The following is a 26,278-nucleotide window of genomic DNA, read 5'->3' on the forward strand; positions in this document are numbered from 1 at the left end:
TAAAGACAGAAAGAGAAACAATTCTGAGGAAGGAGAAGGGGAAGTGGTTAAAGAGACTGATTTGGCTGCACTGGGGACTCATCAAGTTTTAAATCCAAAAATTTCAAATTTTATCCAAATTTGACAAATTATCCAAATTTTAGACAGATATGGATAGAAGATGGAATTGAGGATGGGTTAAAGAGAATAACTACAAGAGAATGTCATAGTCTTGAAAGAATGATCTCAGGAGTGCCAAAATTCTGAATGAGCAGGTTTGAGGCAGAACTCTTAATGCAAGAAAGAAAATGTTCTTATTTTTAAGCCATATTGAGGGAAAGAGGATGGTTAAAGAAGGGAGAGGATTATTGCTCAGTACTGATGGGAGAATAATAATGGATGATGGAGAGAATTAAGAGTCCCTCAACTCCTATTTTTGCTTCTGTTTTCTCTATCAACAACAATAATCTTTGGACTGCAGAGGACCAAGCAACAATGACTAACAGGAAGTTGCTGCTCAAGATAAATGTTGTTCATCCTTCATTTTCAAAGGGGACCAATGGTATTATGGGTACATCAATTGTATTTAAATGAAACAGAATTTGTACAAAGTCCTCAGCCTCACCCTCTCTTTGAGAATTATTGAAGTCCGGTAGCAGGACAAAAGTCAAGGTGGCTGGCAATTGCCTGTGATAGGTACGCTGGATGACCTTGACATCTACAACGTCTGATTAAACTCTAAACACTCCACAGTACCTGCTTCTTCTGCTTTTATGGCCACAGGAATAAATTGTTCTCATTTGCCCTTTCCATTGGGGGAAGTCTTCACATGCTTGGAGTAGACATCCCCCTAACTCACCTATGGCTTTGAGGCCTGTCAGTTACCCTCAACCTGGTTTAGCCTGTCTGCCAAGGCAGTGTTACTGGGTGTAGCCACTGTGCAAGCTACAGCTTCTTGAAGCCACAGGTGAGAGTTGGGTGAATCAGGTGGACACTAAAGGTAGATAAGCAGCCCTGAAAAGGGCTTGGCAAGCCCTCACATGGGAGGTGCTAGTCCTCCCTGAACACTCCACACACCCTGACCAAGATAAATAGTAAAATATTACCTAATTAACTTTAATTGATTCAAGTTACTAAGTCCAGAGGAAAAAATACCCAAATACTGAAAGAAGGAAAGGGAAGGGGGAAGAGGACAAGCATTTATTAAACAACTACTATATCCTAGGCACTGTGCTAAGAGCTTTACAAATATTGTCTTACGTGATTCTCACAGCAACACTGAAAGGCAGATGGTATTATTACCCCCATTTTATAGTTGAAGAAACAGGCAGATATAGTTGCTGAGCTACTGTCATTGATCTTTGAAATATATACTTGAGGTCGGGGATGATTTTTCTTTTTGGTTTTGGTTTCCCCCCAAGGCTCAGCACAATGCTTTGCACATAGTAGGCACTATATTTGTTGAATTAAATCATGAAAGAATGGGAGAGATATCGCAGGTTGGAAAAAAGGGAAGAGTATGGAATCTACAGCACAGTAATCACTAAATGTGACTTTTATTACCAGCAAAATCTTGAACATATACTGTGGAGATGGCTAACCTATGATAGCTTGTTTTCTAAACATCTAGAAAGCACAGTGGTGATCACAGCAGGTGAGCATGGCTTCAAGGAGAACAGGATATTCCAGACAAACCACATATCTTTTTTTGACAGGATGGTAGATCGGGGAATGTATAGTTTATCATGATTTTAATAGAGCATTTGATAAACTTTCTTATATCATTCATGTGGAGAAGATGGAGAGATGTACAGAGAATTGAATTAGGAATTGGCTAAATGAGTTGACCCAAAGAACAGTCATTAATGATTTTGAAGTCAGCTTGGAAGGGGGTCACTAGTAGAATATCTCAGGATTCATGCTTTGTCCTGGGTTGTTTAACATTTTTATTGATGACTTAGATAGAGGCATAGATGGACTATTTATCAAGTAGCAGATGATGTAAAATTGGGAAGAATAGCTATTATGTTGGTCAGGATCCTAAAAGACTTTTGCAGGCTTGATGTTGGGATGAATCTAATAATGTAAAATTTAATAGGCATAAATATAAAGCTTTGTTTAAAAAAAGGAAAAAAATTACTTCACAAATGAAGGAGATGTGGCCAAATAGTTTGTTTGAAAAAGATCGGAGGGTTTTAATGGATAGCCATTTCAATATGCATCAAGAGTGTTATAAGGCAACCAAAAAAAAGCTAATGCTATCTTAACCTATGCTAAGAAAAACACTATATCCAGGACTAGGGATATATTAGTCTTATGGCATTCTACCTTGTTGTGTTCAGTCCTGAACTGCCATATTTTAGGAAGGACATTGATAAGCTGGAGAACATCTAGAGGGAGGCAACCAGATTGGTGAAGGGTCTTGAAATAATGTTGTGGTTGAAATACCTGAGGATATTTTAGGCTCTAAAAGAAAAGGCTTAGGTATGACATGTTAGCTATCTTCCAAAGATATGAAGAGCAAGGCATATGGAAGAGAGATTAGATTCGTTCTGCCTAGGTTAAGAGTACAGAACTAGAAGCAATAATGTGGAATTGCAGAGGCAAAAATTTAGTCTTGATGTAAATGTAGTTGTTGGGGATTTCTTTTCCCTTAAATGTAGTTGTTGTTGTTGGGGGATTTCTTTCCTCTCTCCCCAGTCTAGTTGATCCAATTCTAGACAGTAAGGAGCAGATAAGTGTGATAACAAGGTATTAGTATGTTAATGAATGTTTCTATACCCTATTATTCTTTTACAAAATATGGAAAAGTTACTCTGATTGAATTGGAAGAAGATCTTGGCATTGACTGGTTGAAGATTGACCAGGCCAATGGAGGCCTCAGACACAGTTCAGAAATCTAGGCATAATTGAGATGTATCTGGCAGAGAACAAAGAAACAATCGCCAAAGAGACACAATTCACAGAAAGGAGCAGCATTCAAGGCAAAAAATGGTTTCAAGGAGTGTGGCTCCTGAGAGGAGAAGATAGACTTTGGATTCCAAAGAAAACTAAAGTTGGCAGTTAAGAGTCAAGTTGTGCAGGGGAGTAGGTCAGCCCAGAGACTCCAGTGGAGTCCCCTGCTCAGCAGAAATGTTGCACCTGGGGAGAAGCAGTAGGAAGAGTCGATGAAAAGGGAAAGATAATGGTACCCCGCAGTGTCAGAGATGTGAGCTGCTTTGGCTGCATCTGTTCCCCACAGGTGTGTCTCACCACTAGAGTTCTCCTAGTCTTCAACTGATGATGTTTGTATTTATGGAATCATTGGGGAATGTCTTATTGTTACTTTTCCTCCCATGTCATGTTAGTAAATGCCTGTATCTTGAGTTAGTCGTGTCTACTGTCTATTAAAGTTAAGCACACTGATGGGGGCTCAAGGGTTATTGTTTTAGAAGTGTGGAACCATTGAGTGCCTTTGGAACCTATCAGAATAGGCACCCCTTTAGGGACCTAACCTGTAAACCATGGGTGCTGATTTGGGGAGGTAGTCAAAAAGAAGTGCTGAGTAAGGGGGAAAAAATCTTAACAATTACTCGAAGGTTGAACGGACTACCTTGGGAAGCAGTGGGTTTCCCCTGAATAAAAGTTTTCAGGCAAAGCCTGGATGACTACTTGTTATGCATGTTATAGAGAGGATTCTTATTTAGATTCAGATTGGAGTAGATGGCCTCTTGGGACCTCTGTAACTGAGGTTCTGCAATTCTTTAATTGTCCATTTATATCTCCACAGACTATAACAGGTGTAGATACTGACTGAGCACTTAACTCTTTGACAGGAAGCAATAAAAATAGTCACAAAATCACTTCAGATCATTTTCTGCCAGTTATTTGCAAAGTCCTGTAATCTCCACACACTTTTCTAGGCCTGAAGGTGTGCTTTGAAGAATCAAATGCCCTAGCAGCAGCAGTGGAAGTAAGAAGGTGTCTAAAGCTGGAATTCTGCCCTCCTTCCTCCAAGTCTTCAAATCTCAGCATTTTAAGACTTTCTCTGTTTTTCCCTTTGGTCATAGTAGAAGATATATTTCTATTCTTCATTAAGGCCAATCCTATTCCCTGCTGCAACCTCCATGGTTCCTGCTGTAGCTGCCATCTATTCTTCCTCATGCATTTGCAACCATTTCCTTAAAAATGACTTCCTTCCAACTGGATATAAATGTGTTCAGGCCTTTCCAGTTCACCTTCCCTCCCACCTCAGTCTCTTCCCTTGGCTCTTCTAGATATTTGGCTACCATCTTTCTTCCGTCTTTCTCTTCTAAACTTCTTCAAAGAGCTGTTTACACTCAATTCTTTACTATTCACTGGCTTTAACTTCTTTTAATTGGACTTCCTTTCTCACCCCTCTACTATTGCTCTTTCTAAGGTCACCTGTGGCCTCCTAGTCACCAAGTTTAATGGCCTTCTTTTTCAGTCTTCATTTTCTTTGACCACACTGCAATTTCAAACACTGCTTTCTCCTCCCTCAATTTCAGAAATATCACTCTCTTTGCTTTCTTCCTTTGTTTGCAACCACTTTTTTGTGTTTCTTTTGGCTCCTTATTCTCTTCTAGCCATTTAATGTGGATATTCTCCAAGGATCTAGCCTTGTCTTATTTCTCCTTTATATATTCTTTCCTACAGTATAGTATTTTCAATTCACTTCTAGGGCTTCAACCACCTCTACACAAATAAATCTACACATAAATCTATATTTGCAGTCATGATAGCTCTTATGAGTTCCAGACTTAAACTGCCAAAAGTCTTTAGGGTATCTATATCTGGCCATTTCAATGAGCACCACAAACTCAACACATCCAGAAATTTTAGTGATTAGAGTGGATGTGTCACATTTGAGTCACTTTGTTATTGGATATAATACAGGAAGAAGTGGCAAAGGAAATGAAGAAAATAAAGATGGGAGCATATCTGAATCTGAAAAAAGCCACAAAAATGACATCAGATTATTAAATAATATTATTAAATAATAATAGTCAACATTTATATGACATCAGATTATTAAATAATATTATTAAATAATAATAGTCAACATTTATATGATACTTACTATGTGCCAGGAACCAGATTAGGCACTTTATAATGATTATTTCAAATGATCCTCACAATGTTGGATGGTTTTCCTATTTTTTGTGGTGGAGAAATTGAGGCAGAGGCTAAATGACTTGTCCAGGATCACATAGCTAGCAAGTGCCTGAGACTGGATTTGAATTCAGGTCTTCCTGACTCCAGGCCTGGTGCCCAATTCCTTGTGTCACCTTGATGACATTCAGAGATTGATATTCAAGCTTTCTTGACATTTGGAAGGTCACAAGAATGGAACATGTAATAAACAAAGTTTTTACTAGAATAGGAGATATCAGTTACTGATCCTGTTTTATTATCTACATATTAAATCTTCATATAGCACATAATGTCACTTAATCAAGTATTTAGTAATTATCTACTATTCATAGGTGTTAGGGTTATAACATACTTGAGTTGAATATGAGCAGGGAGTAAGTAATATGTAAACAGCCTAGGAAGAAAGACTGGAGACTTATTGTAAAATGATGAAGAGAAGAATTAATATTTTATCATAAAGAGAATAGGGATCCACTGAAGCTTCTTGAGGTAAGGAACAGAACTGAATTTTAGGAATATCAATTTGTAAGTAATATGGAAGATGGATTGTGGAGGGATAAACTACTTTAAATAGTCTAAGTGAGGGATGATGAGAGTCTGAACTAAGGTAGTTGTGGTTTAAGTAAGTAGAAGGAGATAGAAGCAAGGGATGTTAGGGTGGTAGAATATATAAGATTTGGTAACCAATTGACATAGGGTGTGAGGATGGAAGAGTTGAGGAAGACTGCCAGGTTGGGAACTTGGGTACTAGAAGAATGGTGGTGTCTTTGACAGATGTAGGGAAGTTTGGAGGAGAAGTCTGTTTAGAGGGAAAAATAAGGTGTTCTGTTTTGGATATGTTGAGTTTGAAATACCTATGGAATATCCAGATGATTGTATTTAAGCAGGCAGTTGGAGATACTGGTGAGAGAGATGAGTACTAGATTTATAGATTTGGGAGTGATGTGCATAGAGGTACGAATTGAATCCATGGGAGTTCACAGAGAGAGAGGGAGAGAGAAAGGGAAAGGGAGAGAGAGGAAGGAGAGAGGAGACCTTTAGTATACCCAGTAAGGGGGGGGGGCAGGACATGGGCAATAATCCTGTAATGACTTGAGAAGGAACTGTCAGAGAGTCATGACAAAGTAGTGTCATGAAAATTCAAGTGGGACAGCAAGAAGAAAGAGGGGATGATCAACAACATCAATGCTGTGGAGTAGTCAAGAAGGATGGAGATTGAGGAGAAAATAATTGTATTTAGCAATTAAGGGGATCATCGACAACCTTAGAGGGAGTGGTTTCAGTTGAATGTTGAGAACAGAAACCAAATTATTTAACACATCAAAGGTTTCTTTGATGAAAACATGAGAAGGAAATGTTTAGCCTTTCATAGACCATTTTCCACATCAGACCACATCCTCATGGTTACGCAACTGGCTGAGAGGTGTAGGGAATTTAAGATCCTGTTGTGTTTATTGTTGTTGAGGGCATGTACACACTCTCACATGCTCCTAAATACATCCTACTAGTCATTAAACCTCACATCCAGATTCAATCTCCCAACCCCCATGGAGAGATTATTGGAGAGCTCAGAAGGATACCAAGCAGATATCTATATCTAATAGGTCTTGGCCATCACAGGTCCTAAAATGCTAGAATTAATCCATGAGGATGAATCCTTCCTTAAAATATTGATGCCCTCAGACTTAGGGCTGAAAATATCAGCAGAACATGGCAGCTTCTACCTAGCCCAAGTACCCCCCTTTTCCACTTTCCCAGACTTTCCAGAACACAATAAGCAGACAGTTCAACATACACTCTCAAAAGCCATGGAGCCACATTCAAATGCATACCACTGACTCACACTCTCTGAATTACTAAATTTTTTTCTCTCTCTGACAACACAAATCATTCCAGACCTGACTATCATGCTCTAGTCACAATCTGTCCTTTACGTACTAGGTATTCCTTTGGCTTCCTCTCCTGCATACTCTCACCAACATCGGGAGAAGGTTCTTTATGACTACTAAGGGCAGCTATGGAACCTCACAGGATCCAGCTATAGCTGCCACCTCTTCTAAATCCATCAATTGATTTTCTAAACGTATTTGACTTGGGAGAACAGAAACTAGCCTTGAAAGTTCTCCTCAAATATGATGTCTCTCATACTTATTAAAAGCATACAATACCCTTTTTGCAGATAGACCACAGAGACAACTCTGTTCAAGATTCCCTAGAGTACTGACATCAAGGGGACTGTAAAACAGGCAGACACTTTAATAACAACAGCATCAAAACCCTGACATTTCTACAAATCCATAAAGTTTGCAAAGCCAAGCCAGTGCTTTGGAAATTATTTTGTACAGAGTCCAAACAAAGAAAGTTACTTATTGAATCAGTGCTATGTATTAGTAAGAGTGCAGGACTTGGAGGCTGAGGACTGAGGTTTGAGTCCCTTTAATATCTGTCTAAGTCTGGCAAGGTCACAACTTCTCTAAGTTTAAGATTCTTCATCTATAAAAATGAAGAGTGAGACTAAAGTCTCTTTGAACTCTGACTAGATAATCCTATGATTTTGACTAATAATTACTAGCTGTGTGACTATGAATAAGTTACTTTTCTGAACCTGTTTCCTTTTCTGTAAAGCTTGGATACTAATACTTTGACTATTTTCTTTACGGGATTCTTTTGAGTAAAGCTTTCTGGAAACCTTAAAGCAGTATATAAATTGTTACCTTCTATAGGACTTCTTTCTCAGTCCCTCTTAAATTTAGTGCCTTTTCTCTGTTGATTCTCTGATTTGTCCTATATAGTTGTTTGTATGTTATCCCCCTAATTAGACTGCAAACTTCATGAGGGAAGGACAGTTTTTTTTGCTGGTCTTTTTGGGCAATGTCAATGCTTAGCACAGTGATCAGCATACAGTAGGTACTTAATAAATGTTGTTGACTCGACTTGTATGAAAAATGCATATTTCTATGACATATAGCTGAATAGGTAGCTTGAATTAGTTTATCAATTTAAGAAACACTTAAGTTCCTACTACGTGCAGAACACTGTGCTAAACACACAGAGATAAAAAGTTTAGGTAAGATACGTCCCCCCTCCTGGAGCTTATGTAGATCTTGGAAAGGTGTTGAAGATAGACAATAAGATGAATTGGATAGAAGTAGGACATTGGTCTGCCAATTTGGGGGAAAACATTTAGGAAACTTTTCAGTGACTTTAATGATATCAGAGTTCTTGCTGCCATAAAAGCCCATCTCTTTAATAATATTCTCCTGATAAAACTATATGTCTGTGTACCATGGAGCACCATATCCCAGAATCAGAGTGACCAGTAACTCAAAGGACAATAAAGACACATAGCAAGCATAAGTAGTCTATGTCATGGTGGGTCCACTAAAGTGGATTGAAGGAAAGCTGGGAACAAGCATTTCACAAGGGAAATATGAGTAAGAGCTTTTTAACAACTAGAGCTATCCAGCAATGGAATGAGCTGTTTCACAAGATGAGTCCTCATCACTGGAAGTATTTAAGAAAGGACTGGAAAGCTACTTCCTAGAGATATTGTGGAAAGGATTTCTTGACCAAATTTTTATTGCTACCTTTAAAAAAAACTACATTTCCCAAAGTATCCATCTACCCTCAAAGCCACACCTTACAAAGTAAAAAAAGAGAAAAAATCAGTGCAAAATTAACCAACAAAATTCTGATATATGAAGTGTTCCACATTCGTAGCTCCCCTGTTTTGTAGAAGAGATTCTTCATTGGATAAGAGCTGGACAAGTAACCTCTGAGGTCCCTCCAGCTCTAAAATTCTACTATCCTATGAGCTCCTAGAACTAGGGTTCTTAGTTCCTTATTCCAACTTGTGATGTCATTAGGGTGGGGGGCTCTCTAGTGAGGAAACTACCTTCATCGATGTAAAGAGACAGAATTATTCAACTATTTATAGTCTGAAAGAGTTGCCACAAACTAAGGGTTTGTGACTTTTCCAGAATCACATAGCTAGTATGTCACTTAAACTCAGGTCTTCTGAACTTCAAGGTCAGCTCTCTATCCTCTAAACATGCTGCATCTTGGTTATTATAACATATGATCAATAAATGATCTGACAATAAAAATCAGATATTGCAAGCTTTCAGTTAAATATAATAAATTTTACAATATTTAATTTTTATTAATTGACATTAGTAAATGTGATACATATGTCCCAGATACTATGGCACACAGGGTCCAGCTCAATTTTTTCATGGGCCACAGTTCTCTCGTCTTGTGCCCTGACTGGTTCTAGGTCCATGGGCTCTGGGACAGTGGAAGCTAAGTAGTTGTCATACATTGGCTGGGGGAAGGGCAAGGACCATTGTTCTGAGATAAAAGGAAAATGTGGAGAAGCATAGTCACAAGCTAAGTTAGAGATGGAAGGATAGCAAAGTAGAGCTACAGATGCGGCAGGTAGGGGTCTGGCACCTAGCTGGATCAGTGAAGTGATTCTCACCTTGGAACCATCAATACCTTGCTCATAATTGTAGAACCAAGACAAGGCATTTATCTAGAAACCAATTCTGGTTTCCTCCCCCCATCTACACTAGATGGCATAGTGAGCTAGCTGGCCAAACTGTGCCTTCTGGCTTGAACTCCGGCCCAGCAAAACAGCAGCAACATCCCTACCCAGTATGCTGATGTCAGCTCCTACTTTCAAGGGTGCTTTGCATGATATTTCAAAGGAAAATATTATTTCCTCAATTTTCAATTCAACAAACATTTCTTGAGTTGTTTAATATCTCTAAGTAAGGCTCAGGGTACAAAGATAAAGTGACATAGTCCCTGCATTCAAAGAGATTATTACTAAAAGGAAATAAAAATTAAAACCATTTTATATTCTGTACCAAATATATTAGACTATAAGCATGTCACAGAGGTGGGGAACCTGCAGCCTCGAGGCACATGTGGCCTTCTAGGTCCTCAGGTGTGGTCTTTTGACTGAGACCAAGTTTTACAGAACAAATCCTTTTATTAAGGGGATTTGTTCTGTGAAGTTTGGATTCAGTCAAAGGGCCACATTTGAGGACCTAGAAGGCCACATGTGGCCTCGAGGCTGCCATTTCCCCACCCCATATAGGTGAAACAGTATGTGCATACAATTCTTGAGTCAGAAAGACCTGGGTTTGAGCCCAAGTTCTGTCACCCAGTAACCTGCAATCCAGGGCAAGTTAGTTTATCATCTCTGAGTCTGAAGCAAGATTATGTGTGAACTCCTTGAGAGCAGGTTTTTTCCATTCTTTTTATCCCCAGGGGCTAGCCAAATACCTGGCACATAGTAGATCCTTAGTAGGGAAAGGGAAGAGAACAAGCAAGTATTAAGCACCTACTATGTGCCAGGCATTGGGCTAAGTGCCTTCCAGGTATCTCATTTCAGTCTCATAACAACCCTAGGAGGTAGGTGTTAGTATCATTCTCATTTTATAACTGAGGAAACTGAGGCAAACAGAGATTAAGTGACTTACCCAGGGTACATAGCTACTGAATGTCCAAGCTGGATTTGAATTCAGGTCTTTCTGACTCTAAGCCCAAAGGTCTATTTGTTGATTGATTGACTGAATGAATGACCTAAGTGGAAGATGTTTCCATACTGATAAAACCACAGGTCCTTGACATGTATTAGCCTAAATCAATTTTAAAAAGGTGCCACAGTAATACCTCACATTTCCATAATGTTTACAAAAAACTTTCTACACAATAACCCTGTGAGGTGGGTAATTATGATCCCCTTTTTAATATGCGAATAGACTGAAGTTTAGAGACACATGTGACTTGTGCAGAACCACAGAGCTAGGATGTGTCAGAGCCTGGGTTAAGATCTAAGTGGATCAAGAAGATTCTTGGTGTTGTGTTTATCTTCCTTCACCCATCACTGAACTAAATACCACAGGAAAATACGGGAAATTATATCATAAAAAGCCCCATCTTGTTGGAAAACTGAACAATTTTCCTTGATTTTTCCCACCCATCACTCCGTAGGGATTCTTGCTATAAACTGGAAGGTGAGATTAGAAAGGGAGGAGCCCACGCAGATGGCCAGATGTGTGGCCTTTAAGGTACAAGACGAGCTAAGAAGATGTTTTTGAGAGAATTCTTGTGTGTGGCCCATGGTTGAATGAATTGTAGAACAAGAGAAAGCATCAGAAACAGGCATGCTGGTCTGGAGCTGTGTTTTGCACAAGTCTCATAACAGGAATCCTGAAATGGTTTCCCCTACAGAGAACTGGTTCATTGGGAAAAGGAATGGCTTATCCCATTTGCTAGGAGTAGAAGAAAACTTGTTTTTCAGTTGTTTTTCAGCCACGTCCAACTCTTTGTGACCCCATTTGGGGTTTTCTTGGCAAAGACACTAGACTGGTTTGACATTTCCTTCTCCAGCCCATTTTATGGATGACGAAGCTGAGGCAAACAGTGATAAGTGACTTGCCCAGGGTGACATAGCTAGTAAATGTCTGAGGCCAGATATAAACTCGGGAAGATGAGTCTCTCTGACTCCAGGCCTGGATACCTATACACTGTGCCACCTAGCTGCCCCATGTAGAAGAAAACTATGTGCTGGCAAAGTGATGTGGAAGACAAAGCACTGCAGCATAGTGTGGACTAGATGACAGGGACTAACACTTCCTGCTTGAGAACTGGTTTGGGAGTTGGGGAGGAGGAAGAGGAGGAGGGAAAACCAACAAGAAGTATCCACTAGAAAGGCAGCAGGAGACAATGACTGAGAAGCCACCCTAGTAAGCAGTAGCTACAACTCTGTTTGATTTACTGGCTAGTCCTGCTCCCACATGCAGGTTGTTTCCTTCTTTCTTTCTTTCTTTCTTTCTTTCTGTCTTTCTTTCTTTCTTTCTTTCTTTCTTTCTTTCTTTCTGTCTGTCTTTCCTTCTTCCCTCCCTCTCTTCATCCTTCCCTCCCTCCATTCTTTCCTTCTCCCTCCATCCTTCCCTTCCTTCCTCTCTTCATTCCTTCCTTCCTTCCTTCTTCTTTCCTTTCCTCCCTCCCTTCCTACCTCTTTCCCTCCTTCCCTTTCTAGAGACTTAGATTTGAGTCCTAGCTTTGACAGCCTGTGTGACCGTGGTCAGGTCCTTTCTTCTTTCTACACTTTGATTTCTCCATCTTTAAAAAAATGATAATTTCTTATTCCTTATTTACTGAGTTGATATGAGGAAAGGGCTGTGTACAAGTTAAAGGCAAACCATCATTACTGTACTTGAACAAGATTACACTAATCACCCCAACCCCATGATTATTGACTCCCATTTCTTATAGGGTTTTTTTTATCAGCCTCTCCTTCTAGAGGCCAGCCCTGAAGGCTTGTCTGCATTCCCCTGGGTCCACAGTCAGCCCTCAAGATCTTTTCTCCAGCTAAATCCCTGCTGCACATAGAATATTTATTATCCGTACATAGAATATTTATTATCCGTATAAATTATTTGCATTATGATGTGTTTGGCTTATTTGTATGGACACTCTTTAGTTCTGGGAACACTTAAGAACAAAGTGTTACACTGCCTTCCCGTTTCCATTTTGTGCTAGCCCATTTTCTGAAGTTACAGCTCTTTTCTGCATTCAGTACTGAGGGGAAGCACGAGGAGAAGGTGGTGTTTTTTTGAGAAGAGGGCATAAAAATAAGATGGTCATCAAGGCTGGTTGTTTGAATGGGCCATTGATACCTGGAGCCTGTGGTACAATAGATAGGGCTTTGGCATCAGAGCATCTATATTCATATCCTATCTCTGCTCCTTAATACCCACATGACCTGTGGAAAATTATTTAACTTCCTTTGCTTTTCCTTCTTTATCAGCAAAATGCAGGATCAGGGTCAGTGATGGCCTAGATTGCACCTGAGATCTCTGCCTACTCTAGTACTATGATTCAATAATTAGAACTGACATTTGCATTATGTTTTAAAGGATGAAAAGCATACTATATCTATATCTCATATGAGCTCCTCAATAAAAGGAAAGACTACAAATGTTATTAGAGGAAGCTTGGAGTAGTGGATAGAATGCTGGATGAGGAATCGGAAAGACTTGAGTTTAAATCTGCCCCAGTGTATAGCCCTAGATAAGGTAGTTAACCTCTCTGAACTTTGGTTTCCTTATTCTTTTTTTAATATTTATTTTTATTTTATTTTTTGTTAATTTGAGTTCCAAGTTTGTTATATTGAGTTCCTCCCTCTCTCCCAACCCCTCATTAGAGAAGGCCAACATTTGACAAAGATATATATGTGAAACTACCGCATCTCCTCATGTATAAGATGCACCTCTTTTCAAAAAATTTGGGGTCTAAAAACTGGTTGCATCTTATACAGTGGTTGTAGATTTTTTTACATGCATTTCCCACTTTTTCACACTTGTTTTTGTGCTCATTGTTGTAGATTTTTTTTTTTTGCAGGGGGGAAGGCAGGGCAATTGGGGTTAAGTGACTTGCCCAAGGTCACACAGCTAGTAAATGTGTCAAGTGTCTGAGGCCGGATTTGAACTTAGGTACTCCTGACTCCAGGGCTGGTGCTCTACTCACTGCTCCACCTAGATGCTTCTGTTCTAGATTTTTTTAACTTGCATTTCCTGCTTTTTTGGGCTTGCTGTCTTTGTGCTCATTGTTTTGCATTTGTTACTGGCATATTAGGTTATGTTTTGCCGCGTTCTGCCCAGAAATGCCTCAGAAAAGGTTTTCGTACAGTGCTGAATTCAAGTTAAAAGTGATCCAGTTTGCAAAAGTGAATGGAGATTGTGCTGCTGAATGTTAAGTTTGGGCCTCCTCCAACTGAGAAAACAATCCGAGACTGGCTACGGGAAGAAGAAACCCTACTGAAAACGCCACAGCAGAAGAAGGTCATGAGAGGCAAGTCAGCAAAATGGCCTGATTTAGAGAGGGAATTGAAGATATGGATTGAAGAGCAAAGGGCAGTTGGAATTCCTGTGTCCACAAAGGTGGTTCAGCATGAGGCAAGAACTGCTGATGAAAAAGAAGTTACTGATTTCAAAGGAGGACACAATTGGTGCTTGAGGTTCATAAACGGAATGGACTAAGCATGCGTACATGCACCAGACTTGCCCAAAAGATGCCTGAAAGCTATGAAAAGAAGGTCCTTGAATTTCATTGTATTATTGTATGAATTTTATTATGAATAAAACTTGAGTTCAATAACTTTATGTAATACATTTTTTTTTCAGATTTCGGGTCCCAAAATTAAGGTGTGTCTTATACATGGGAAATATGGTATACATTACATACTTCCATATATCAGCTCTTTCTATGGGGGTGGATGGCATCTTCCTTCCTCCCTTTGTAATTGATTTGAATATTCATATAACTCAAAATTCCTTAGTCATTCACATTTAATCTTTGAACAATATTGTTATAACTATATACAACATTTTCTTGGTCCTGCTCTTTTTACTCTTCATTTTAGAACATGTAGATTCTTTTCTTTTTTCCCTTATCATCTTGGGAAACAGATCCAATAGTGGTACTGCTAGGTTAAAGGGTATACAAAGTTTTATAACCCTTTGGGCAGAATTCCAGATTGCTCTCCAAAATGATTGGATCAGTTCACAATTCTACCAACAATGCATTAGTGACCCAATTTTTCTGCATCCCCTCCAACATTTGTCCTTTCCCCCTTCTATTATTTTAGTCGATCTGATAGGCGTGACAAGGTATCTCAAAGTTGTTTTAATTTTCTTTTCTCTAATCAATAATGATTTAGAGCATTTTTTTTCATATACAGATAGCTGTGATTTCTTCCTCCTAAAACTACCTGTTCATATCCTTTGACCATTTATCAGTTGAGGAATGACTCCTATTCCTATAAATTTGATAAAGTTCTGTATATATTTGAGATATGAGATCATTATCCAAGAAATTGTCTATAAATTCGCTCCCTTCTCCCCCCTCCCCCATACACACAATTTCCTGCTTTCTTTCTAATCTTGGCTACCTTGGTTTTATTTGTATAAAATCTTTTTAATTTAATCTAATCAAAATTACCCATTTTACATCTCACAATGCTCTCTATCTCTTGTTTATTCATAAGTTCTTCTACTATCAATAAATCTGCTTGGTAATATGTTGCATGTTCTTTTAATTTGCTTATAATATTTCTTTTATGTCTAGGTCATGTGTCCATTTAGACCTTCTCTTAGTAAATGATGTAAGATATTGGTCTATACCTAGTTTCTGCCAGACTGCTTCCCAGTTTCCCCAACAGTTTTTGCCGAACAGTGAATTATTATCCCAAAAACTTAAATCTTTACCTTTGTCAAATACAAGCTTACTATAATCATTTACTACTGTGTATTGTATGTCTACTCTGTTCTACTGATCCACCTTTCTATTTCTTAGCCAGTACCAGATAGTTTTGATGATTACTGCCTCATAATATAGTTTAAGATCTGACACTGCTAGACCTCCTTCATTTACATTTTTTATTAATTTCTTTGATATTCTTGACCTTCTGTTCTTCCAAATGAATTTTGTTATTTTTTTCTAGCTCAATAAATTTTGGGGGGGGAATTTAATTGGGAAGGCACTGCAAAGGCAGATTAATTTAAGTAGAATTGTCATTTTTATTATATTGGCTTTATTATTTGGCATTTGTTATATTGGCTTGTCCCACCCAAAAACAATTAATATTTCTCCAGTTATTTAAATCTGACTTTATTTGTATAAAAATATTTTGTGATTATGTTCATATAATTTCTGGATTTCTCTGGCAGGTATACTCCCAGGTATTTTATATTGTCTATAATTATTTTAAATAAACTATCTCTTCTTTCAGGGCTTTTTTGGTGATATATAGAAATGCAGATGATTTATGTGGGTTTACTTTATATCCTACTACTTTTGCTAGAATTATTGTTTCAACTAGCTTTTTAGTTGAATCTATATGATTTTCCAACTATACCATCATATCATCTGCAAAAACAATTAGTTTTATTACTTCATTGCCCATTCTGGCTCCTTCAACTTCTTTTTCTTCTCCTATTGCTATTGCTAGCATTTCTAGTAATATTGAATAATATTGGTGATAATGGGCATTCTTGTTTCATACTTGATCTTGCTGGGAAGGCTTCTAGCTTACCCTGTCACAGATAATGCTTGTTGATAGTTTTAGGTAGATGTTTCTTATCATTTTAAGGAGAAATCTATTTATGCCTATGTTTTCAAGTGTTTTTAATAAGAATGAGTGTTATATTTTATCAAAAGCTTTTTCTGCGTCTCTTGATATAATTACGTGATTTTTGTTGCCTTTGTTATTGATATAAGCAATTGTATAATAGTTTTCCACATATTGAACAAACCCTGCATTACTGATATAAATGCCACTTGGTCATAATGTATTATCTTTGTGATATATTATTGTAGCCTCTTAGCTAATATTTTATTTAGGATTTTTGCATCAATATTCATTAGTGAAATTGGTCTAATTTTCTTTCTCTGTTTTTGCTCTTCCTGTTTTATGTATCAGCAAAATATTTGTTTCATAAAAGGAATTTGGTAGGACTCCTTCTTTGCCTATTATTTCAAATAATTTATTTAATATTGGAATTAGTTGATCTTTAAATGTTTGGCAGAATTCCCTTGTAAATCCATCTGGTCTCGATGCGTTTTTCTTAGGAAGCTCATTTATGGCCTGTTCAATTTATTTTTCTAAGCTGTTTCTTGTAAATGACATATTGTTGGTGTCTGGTTTTTGATCCATTCTGCTATCCATTTCTGTTTTATGGATGAGTTCATCTCATTCACATTCAAAGTTATAACTACTAGTTGTGTATTTCCCTTTATCCTATTTTCCTTATGGTTTTATTTTACCCTGTAGTTCTAGAACTTCAGGGCAATTTTCCTTAATAATTTCTTGTTGTATAATGTCTAGACTCTTTTTTTATCATAACTTTCATGTGGACTGAGAATTCTTACATTATCTTTCCTCAATCTGTTTTTCAGATCAGTTGTTTTTTCTAATGAGATGTTTCGCATTCTGTTCTTTTTTAATTCTTTTGATTTTGTTTTATTAACTCCTGAAGTCTTAGGAAGTCATTAGCTTCCCCTTGCCCAATTCTAATTTTTAAGGAATTATTTTCTTCAGTAAATTTTTGGATCTTTTCTTTCTAATTGGTTGACTTTATTTTCATAAATTTCTTGCTTTTCTTGCATTACTTAGTTCTTTTCCCAGTTTTCCCTCAATCACTCTTATTTGATTTTTAAATTCTTTTTAAAGTTCTTCCAAGAACTCTTTTTGGACTTGGGATCATTTTACATTTTTCTTTGAAGTTTTATAAGAAGCTGTTTTGTCTTCTGAGTTTGAAAACTGATCTTCTCTATCATCATAGTAGATATCTATGATTGTGTTCTTTCTCTCTCTCTCTCTCTCTCTTTTTAAACCCATTTTAATGGCCTGTTTCTTAGCTGTTAACTTTATGTTAGGGTTGGCCTCTGCTTCTGGGTTGTGGGGCATAATATCTCAGGCTTCAGGTTTTTTGTGCTGTTGTTTTCTGAGCTCTATATGGGGGTCTTTGACTTCTTGGTTCTTCCAGTGTTCTATAATCTAAGGCCAGGTGTGGTCATTGCTCCTCTGGCTCACGCCTTGGTTTATAAGTGACCTCATATACTCTTCTCTTCCCCGAGCTGGGACCAGGGCCTCCAGCACCACTGCCTTGACAAATATTGTTGCTTCCTGAGGTCCTTCAGGCAGCTGCAAGCATTAGCTCCCTCCTCTGCCCTAGAACAGAAACCAGGGACCCCACCCTCCTGTGAGTGACTACAACCAGCAGGACACCCACCCTTCTAAGACTGCACCCAGTATTCACTCCTCCTTACCCACAGCCACAGCCTGGGACCATGTCTAGTCAAAACTCCTGGTCTCCCTGTGCAGCATCAGTAGAGGGCCCCCACAATCTTACCCTGATCAGCCACCCAACCCCCTATACAGTTCCTGGGGAAAGCTCTAGAACCTAAGACTGCTGCTGCCCCTAGGACTTGTGGTTTGCTGACTTGGAGGTATCTGCACTTCAATCAAGCCAGACCACCCCTGCCTGAGGTCAGATCTTTCCTAGACCTTTCAAGCTGTCTTAGGCTGGATGGCTGCTTTACCCCGACATTTAATTATTTCTGCCACTCTAAAATTCACTTTAAGGTATTATTTTAAGTTATTTGTGGGGGAAGTTGGGAGGGCCGGGTAGTTTCCTGCCTTATTCTTCCATCTTCCCATAATTCCTGGTTTCTTTAGTTTTATAATGGGGGTAATAATAGCACCTATTTCACACAGTTTTTGTGAGGATCAAATGAGATTATGTGTGTAAAGCACTTTGTAAACCTTAAAGTACTCTATAAATGTTAGCTATTATTATCTCTGTTTTACAGATTAGGAGACTGAGGCTCAGAGAGGTGAAGTGACTAGCCCAGGATCACATATCTAATGTCAGAGGCAGGCTTGGAGTAATAATTGTAGCTAACATTTATATGATACTTTTAAGGCTTGCAGAGATAGCATTTGATCTTCATCACAACCCTGGGAGGTAGGTACTATTATGATCAATTTTAAGAACAATGAAACAGAGGCTGGTATAGATTAAGTGACTTGCCTGGGTTCACATGACTATTAAGTATCTGTAACGGTAATTTAAATTTGCCTTGCTAAGACAGTATCTGAGGCAGGATTATGAACTCGGTTCTTCCTGACCCCAAGTCCACCACTCTTAGCCATTGTACCAGCTGTCACTTAAGTTTTCCCAACTCCAAGTCTAATATATGTAACAAGATCAGATAACTTAGCCAGGATAATCTATTGTAGACTCCTTTCTCCCTTTCTAAGTGAGGCTCAAAAAAAATCTCTGTGTAGAGATATAGACATCACAGAGGGCTTCCTGAAAGAGGCAGCATTTGACCTGGGCTTCTAAGGGTGGGTAGGAGGCTCAGTGGTAGAGAATGGATTATGGAGAAGTCATTTCAGGCACAGGGACAGCTTTGATCAAAGGCTTTTTCTATCTTGCCATTGCCTCCATCCTCCTTCTTAGGTTGGGCTCCCCTTCTTGGATATCCTATAGAAATCTTAAACTCAATATGTCTGAAACTGAAATTGCTATTTTCCCCACAAAGCCCTCCCTTCTTCCTCGCTTTCTTATTACTGTCAAGGACATTGCCATCTTCCCAGTCATCCAGGCTTGCGACCTAAGTGTCATCTACTCTTTCTTACCCCCAATATCCAAACTGTTGTTGAATCTTATCGAGTGTACCTTCACAATATCTTGGTGAAGCTTTCATCACATCATGCCTGGACGATTGCATTAGGCTTTGGTTGGTTTCTGTCTCAAATTTTTTCCCACTGCAATTCATTCTCCATTCAGTTATCCAACTTTCTAAAGAGAGGGTCTGACAATGTCACCAAACTTCAGTGGCTCCCAATTATTTCTAACATAAAATATAAAATTCTCAGGCTTTTAAATGCCTTCATAACTTGGTCCCTTCCTACCTTTACAGTCTCCTTAACATCTTATTCTCCTCTACATACCACTCCTCTCCTTGCATTTTCACTGGTTGTCCCCAATGCCTGGAATTCTCTTCCTCCTAAACGTCTCCAGGCCTCTCCAGATTCCTTCCGGTCCCAGACAAAATCCCATCTTCTATAAGAAGCCTTTTACAATGCCCCTTAATGTGCCTTCTCTTTTTCTTAATATATCCACTTTGTCCTTATATATTTAGTCTGCATTTAATTGTTTGCATGCTATGTTTTCCCCTTTAGACTGTGAGCTCCTTAAAAATAGGGCCTTTTTTTTTTTACCATCTTTCTTTGTATCCCCAGCACTTAGCACCATGCTTGGCACATAATGGATGCTCAATAAATTCGTGCTGATTTGACTTGTGAATCTGGGTGGTTAGAAGAGACTTTCAACAGAAAAATGGAAATCTGGAATGCATTCTCATTAGCAAAGCAAAATGCTGACCATATCTACTCTCTGAATTTGCACATGAGGCTCTGCATCACTTCTCTTAAATTAAGAAAAACTGCTACTTACTAGAGAACAGGAGCTGTATTTATCAACGATGTTCTATGGAAGCCTCATGAATCTTCAGAAAAGCAGTGAGGGTTTTCCTCGTTTGTTTCTGCTAAATGGAGTGAATCAAAGAGAGGGCATGTTGACATGCCAAAATGAAAAATATTTTTAAACATTTATCTTTTTTACTTCAAAGATTGATTATACTCCAAGAGCCATCAACAGAAACATGAGAGATTTGCCTAAAGCAAAATCTGACCTGAAACTCCTAGGGATCCTGTTTATAGATAGGGTAATAATTAATAATATCTATAATAGTAGTAGTAGCAGCAGCACATCAAGCATTTATATAGTGCCTTAAGGTTTGCAAAGTGATTTACAAATTTTATCTAATTTTATCCTCACAACAACTCTGAGAAGTAGGAATACCCCTATTTTACGGAGGAGGAAACAAGCAAACAGGTGAAATGACTTATCATCATCACAGAGCTAGCAAGTATAATAAGTGAGTAAGGATCATAGAGAAGTTACAAAAAATGGCCACTGCCCTAGACAAAATAGACAGATAGCTCCAGAATTTGTAAAAATGAGGGCTTTAATGGAAAATAATGTGCCAATTACTAAATCACACCCTTTCCAAGCCTCTTCTCTTGACATCCATCACCATTCTCCACTCCTCCTCCAGAAGAGGACATCCTGCCAGACTCTAGTTGATTTCATCATTGTAATAACAGTGTACATCTTATTTAGGGCTGTGGGGTTTGCTAAGAGCTTTACGTACAATTTAATCTGAGTCTCACAACAATCTTATGAGGTAGGTACTATTACTCTCATTTTACAAATAAGAAAATGGAAAGTCTGGGAATCTGTAACCTGCCACTGGTCACACAGTGAGCAGGTACAGACAAGATTTCAATCCAGTTCTTCATGCCCAGCATTCTCTACACTATGCTACACATTGGATACAAGACGTGAGACACCTTAGAAAGAGCAACAGATCTGAACCCAGAGGAGCAGTGTTCAAAGACCGGCTTTGCCACTTACTTTCTACCTGTGGGATCTTGGGCAAATCACTTAATTTCCCTGGCCCTCATTTCCCTCGTGTGTAGACTGAGAAGGTTGGACCTTTAATCTTTCCTATTAAATCTGTGATTTCAGTAACTGAGGGCATGATTTCGAGAGGCTTGATCAGGGCTAGTGCTTGGCAAAATTGTAAAGGTTGTCTTTGGCATTTTTCTACCTCACCTATCAGAACCCCTTTCCTCCCTGCCAGGTCAAGACTTCAATGATTATGGAGTAATTCCTCCAAATAAGTTAATCTTTAAGGGGCAGGTAGTTGTGCAGTGGAAAGAGCACTGGACTTGGAATCAGGAAGCCCTGAGTTCAAATCTGGCCACAGACACTAGCTGTGTGATCCTTAGGCAAGTCAACTTAGCTCTGTCTGCCTCAGTTTCTTCATCTGTAAAATGAGTTGGAGAAGGAAATGGCAAGCCACTCTAGTATCTTTACCAACAAAACCCCAAAGGGGTTACAGGAATTGGACATGACTGAAAATGACTAAACAATAACAATAACAAACATTCAAGGTGTAATTTCCTAAATAGCATTTGTTATTCTCCTTCCCTCAGGTGAATTAAAGTTAGATAGAGCCTCTGGGGAGGCTCCCTGGGCTGGAGTCAGGGAGAGTTGGGGGAAATGATTAGAGTTACCATCACTGGTTATCCTTTACCTGAAGTCTAGAGCAAGACCCTTTAACCTCCCAGTAAAGCCTAAGAGTGATAACCTTCTGACGACTATACATACCCAACCTACCTTACACATACAATGAGTAAAAGGACACTTGGCTTTCCACTTGCTTACCATAGTGTAAATGAGCAAGAATCTTCCAAATTTATTCTGTAACATAGCATTTTTATTCTATCTATGGATTCAATGAATCAATCAATAAACCCTGTTACAAGCCTCCTTTTTGCCAGGCACTGTGCTAAGTTTTGGAACTTCCTTTTCTTATGGTGCTGAAAAGTAGAAGGTATAAAAAGTGCTGGATTTGAAGTCAGATCACCTCATTTCACACCCCAGTTCTGCTGTCTACTTCCTATGTGACCTTGAGGGAGCCATGTAAACTCTATGGGTCTCAGTTTTCTTATCTGTAACTAGATGCTGTAAGGTTAATGGGGAATAAGATCTTCCCTACCCATCAATAGGCCTCATGTGGAGCCCATAAAGGAAAGCTTACTTGCTTGTAGGAAGACTTACACACCTTTTGTTAATATCTAATTAGGCACTGAGTCAGGAGGGTTCTGGCTCTGAGCCTATTAGCTGAAAGAGTATATATTCTGAGAGGTGAGCTTTTGCTTTGGGGGCTCGCTTATGGGAAGGACCTTGTGATTCCCTGGTTGAGACTCTGAGTGGCTGTATGTTCAGAACTCTCCAGCATAAAGCTTTGATTCAGGCAGTATAGCCCTGTCTGTTGGTCTTTGTTTCTCTTCTCTGTATTTTTTCTGTTTTATTAAAGAAGATCATTGACCCCTTTTAAGTTGCTTTCCTAGTACAGCAGATAAAAGAACCTGCACTAGCAGTCATCCTGGGTAGGCCAATGTGGTTGTTATTACAGATGCCTGTAAAGTCCCTTCCCGCTTGAAATCTCTACTGTTGAGTCATTTTTGTACATGTTTATTTTCTCACTGAGTGTAATTTGGAGATCCTTTACATAATTATAAGCACTTTATTAAGTTTTCCAAAGGCTTTCACATAATTTCCTTCTTTAATCCTTTTAAAACGCTTTTGAGATAAGGAAACTGAGGTTTGCCCAATCTGATCCATGAAGCATTTATGGAGTTCCTACTATGTGCAAGCCTGTTTGGGGCAGTGATAGGGATTAGACCTGTGATTTCATTGGTATAATTCTCCCTCCACTCCCAATTCTTTGTTCTAATGGGTACCTTTTCTTCAATTACAGAGGTGTCTAGATTAACATAGGTATCAAACTCCATGTGGCCAGCACAACTCCTGAATATAGTGAAAAAAATTAAAATGAAATTGGGAAATTACAAACAAAATAAACAAATAAGAGCAACAAAATAAATAAAAATACAATATAACACAAATAATATTAATTCATGGTCTCCTAAATCAATATACAGCTAACAGGGATCCATATCTATTTGAATTTGACACTACTAAAAGAGCCCCTAGAAGTTAAGTGATTTACCCATGGCTCTATGGTCAGCATGTACCTGAGATATGACTCTATCCGAGTCTTTGAGTCATACCTCTGATGGCCTCAAGGCTGGCTCCTTCTCTAACCAATACACCACACTGTCTCACAGGTGCTGGAGGAACACAAAGACAAAACAAAGACTAGCCCTAGCACCTAAATATCATGTAAGGAGATAAATGTGCAAATGGCCATTAAGAAAGAGGAGGAGAGCACTACCAGTTGAGGTAGTGATTCTTAACCATTTTTGTGTAATGGATTCCTTGGGCAGTCTGGTGAAGCCTATGGACCTCCTCTCAGGAGGATGTTTTAAAATTCATAAAATATATTACATATGATCACAAAGGAAACTATATTGAAATGTAGTGACCAAAGTACTCTTTAGAAAAGGTCATGGAATTCAGGCTAGAATCACTGATAAGGGAATTAGAATTGGGAAGGTTCAACTAAAGGAAATGCACTTTAGCTGAACCTTGAAGGAATCAAGATATCCTAAGATATGGAGTTGAAGAGGAATACTTCCCAGGACATCCCATAGCTGACACTTAGGTGCTGTGTGATTTTGGGTCTTAATTTCACAGGCCTTAGGGATTGGACTTAATGGCCTCTGAAGCCCTTCTTACCTTGAAATCTCTGATTCTAGGACACAGAGAACAGCCTGTGGTAAGCTCAGCACCGAGGCTTGAATTGGGGAATAGGAAGTAGGCTGGTTTGGCTGGAGTGAGGGTAATGAACATGAAAGGGAGTAATGTGCCATATTTCTAGAAAGGCAGCCCAAGGTCAGCTTGTGAAGGACGTGAAGAATGCCCACGGACACACAGCTAGCAACTGGAATAGCTAAGAGACTCACACCCAGGTCCTCTGACAACTAGTTTAGTTATCTGTGTTATATTCTCTCTTTGAAATAATCTCTAAGATCCATTGCACCTCTAGAATCTATGAAAATACACTTTCTCATGTTCAAATCCCAAGAAAATGATGTTTTTTCCCATCACCTTTTGCTGCTTAGGAAGCAGTGGGAATACCCAAGATTGTCATTCCTCAAGTGTCTAAGCAGTTTTCCCCCTAAGCCAGGAAGTCCACCTCCTTGTTCATGAAGGCCATCTGAATTACCCCAGGCCTGTGTGGGCTTTACTGTTCCTTAGAAAATACCTCTACTGTCATGGCTGCATCTCATGCTCATGTCTGAATAGAGACTTTCATTCACATGCCCTCCAGATCTGGGGAGCCTCTTGAATGTAAGCTTTGTGAGAGCCTTGGTTGCATGTCTTCCACGTTATGGATTGTACCTAGCACAGGGTGAGCCCTGAATTGAGGGTAAATAAATTTTGGTGGCAGCAATTAGTAATAATAAATAATGATATTCATTAGGAAGCACTTCTGCCTATTCATAAATCTGCCTTTGTGTGTACACTATTCATTCTCATTATACTTAAGTCGAGTCAAAAACTCTCCTTGTTTTCTGGATGGAGACCACTGTGCAGAGAACTTTCTCTCTGTCCAGTTTTTTAATCTGGAAGCCAGAGTGGAGATGCAGTAAGTATGATAGTGTGGTAGAGTTAGGGTGTGTAATATAGTGGAAAGAGAACTGAACTTGGTATTGGAAGACCTTGGTTCAAATTCTTGTTCTGCCACTTTTTTGTTTTTATTCTGTATGATGTTGGTCAAATCATTGGCCTCATTTTTCTCATCTGTAAAATGAGGGACTGGATGGGACTTTAGGTCCCTTCCAAAACCTAAAACGATCGTTCTACGACCTTATGATTTAATAATATTAACTAGTATTTATATAATGCTTTCAGGTTTACAAAGTGCTTTACAAATACCTCACTTTATCCTCACAACAGGCCTGAGAGGTAGGTGCTATTCTGATCCTCACTTTACTGGTGAGGTAACTCAGGCAGGTAGAGAGTAAGTGACTTGCCCAGGTTCATGCAACTAGTAAGTGTCTGAGGGAGGATTTACAGATCTTCCGTATTTCAAAGCCTGCACTCCATCTGCTGCACCACCAAGCTGCCTCTTCTTTCTAGATCACAGAAATAAGACCCTACACTACAAGTTTGTCTCCAAGCTATATATACTGGACTTAATATTGGAAGAGGGAGGAAGGAATTGGAATGGTTTCTGTACTGTAAGTTGGACCCTATATTCAAAAAGGCCGGATTTTTGAGTAGGTGAAACAGGCAGTTGATGTGATTCCTTAGGATTCTGGAATCATGCTGGAAGGGGCGTTCGAGGTCACCTAGTCCAACCCCCTTATTTTATAGAGAAGGAAACTGAGGACTAGACAAGGGAAATGATTTGCTCAAGGTTACACAGTTAGTACATAGCAGAGCAGGGATTCAAACTCAGGTACTCTGACTCCAATTCGAGAGAGCTAAAGGATTGTTTGCCTCCAAATATCTCCTCTATGGGCTTGTCACCTGCTGGAAATCCCTGTCACTAATACCCTGACCCTTTGTAATAAGATACTAGAAGATTATAGATCATCAAAGCTTAAATTTAAACCCAGAAAGGACCTTAGAAACCTCACCTGCATTTTACAGATGAGGAAACTGAGTCACAGATGAGTTAAATGGCATGTCTAAGGTCATACAAGTAGTGACAGAGTCAGATTTGAAACCAGGTCTTCTTATGTTGCCATCAGAGGACACATTATATCCAGCTGCCTCCAGCCATGCTTTACATTCCACCCCAACCATATTCTTGCTGCCCACCCTGCCTGCTGCTATGCCTACAGGACAGTGGGACTTCCAGAGACCATCTCCTGGGGGTATTTAACTCTTTCGGACCTGGAACTCCTACTAATATCCTGACTGGTGACTCATAGTACCTAGCCAGTTCCAACCAGCCAGACTCCTGCTAATTTCCCTGACTGCTGTTGTACCCTCTGAACCACAGGACCTTC

The 26,278-nt window shown here is 39.0% G+C and overlaps 1 protein-coding gene and 1 pseudogene across 1 annotated transcript in view; one reads left to right on the forward strand and one right to left on the reverse strand.

Annotated features, from left to right (window-relative positions):
* The window catches only part of TMEM163 (transmembrane protein 163), a 411,947-nt gene that overhangs the window by 52,696 nt on the left and 332,973 nt on the right, over positions 1–26,278 (forward strand). The gene's annotated exons all lie outside the window — the stretch shown is intronic.
* Positions 1–26,278, reverse strand: part of LOC118840101 — an 85,126-nt pseudogene that overhangs the window by 2,440 nt on the left and 56,408 nt on the right.

This window comes from Trichosurus vulpecula, chromosome 2 (genome assembly GCF_011100635.1).
Source record: "Trichosurus vulpecula isolate mTriVul1 chromosome 2, mTriVul1.pri, whole genome shotgun sequence".
Classification (NCBI taxonomy): Eukaryota; Metazoa; Chordata; class Mammalia; order Diprotodontia; family Phalangeridae; genus Trichosurus; species Trichosurus vulpecula.